The sequence below is a fragment of the Aquarana catesbeiana genome, linkage group LG02 (genome assembly GCF_042186555.1).
Source record: "Aquarana catesbeiana isolate 2022-GZ linkage group LG02, ASM4218655v1, whole genome shotgun sequence".
Classification (NCBI taxonomy): Eukaryota; Metazoa; Chordata; class Amphibia; order Anura; family Ranidae; genus Aquarana; species Aquarana catesbeiana.
Window position 1 is genome coordinate 618,366,922 of NC_133325.1, and position 966 is coordinate 618,367,887.

General features: G+C 47.5%; 1 pseudogene; it reads right to left on the minus strand.

Annotated features, from left to right (window-relative positions):
• Positions 1-366: 366 nt before the first annotated feature.
• On the minus strand, positions 367-547 carry LOC141130815 (U2 spliceosomal RNA; annotated as a pseudogene).
• Positions 548-966: the final 419 nt, after the last annotated feature.

The window sequence follows — 966 nt, forward strand, 5'->3', positions numbered from 1 at the left end:
ATGGTGCCATAAATCAAGTGCCTGAACACTGTGACTGCACTCTTGAACTGCCACTTCAGGGGCACATTCACCACTGGCATTTCACGCAACTAGAGACCACCAACCCAGACCACAGCAGACCCCACCCCAGCCAGGAAGGCCTGAAGTTCTGGAAGCTTGGTGAGAGCCCTCTACCATTAGGCCTCACCGTCGTTCCCATCCCTCCTTCCTAATTACATTCGGGAAATACTAACCGCTCCCCCAGTGGGAAAGGGGAGCCAGTGTTCTCTCCCAAAAAACTGACCGGAGCTAGAGCTACCCCAATCTAGGCCAGAAGACCAGGGACCCGACCCTCTGGCTAGACCCAATGGTTCTCCATCCCCATCAGAAGGCTTCCCTTTTGGCTACAAACCGCTCCAGGTTACCTTTACACCAGCAGGTTTTTCATAGCCTCCGCCACCCCTAATACCACCTCGCCGTAGATCAGGGACGGAAGCAAGTGCCACCTCCTGGCAACTGAAAAGAACAGATACTACACTTGATCTTAGCCAAAAGGCAGAGAAGCGATATATATATTAATCAAACTCATAGCAGTGCCGCTAATCACTCACATGTGTTCCCACACCTGACAAATATTTAAATATCCCAAACTACATTGCTCCCAGTGTTGCCTGTTTTGGTCTCCAGAGGCTTAGGACTGTTGGTGGTGTTGCTGATGGTGTGCACCATCTTGGTTATCCCCATGCTACCAGGCCAGCATGGGGTGGTCATTATAGTGGGAGCTACTGTATATAAGAAGTAATGCTTACTCATTTAAACAATAATTCATCTCTATATATGCCAACAATAGGCAGGGCATCATGATCTGTAGCATTCAGGTAACAACTTGTTTAAGGTAGAGTTTATATTCTTTTGTTTTCTTGTTTGGATTTCTGGGCAATATTTTTCAGGTTAGCTCTGTGCCCTCATTTCTGAATATCAGTTTTC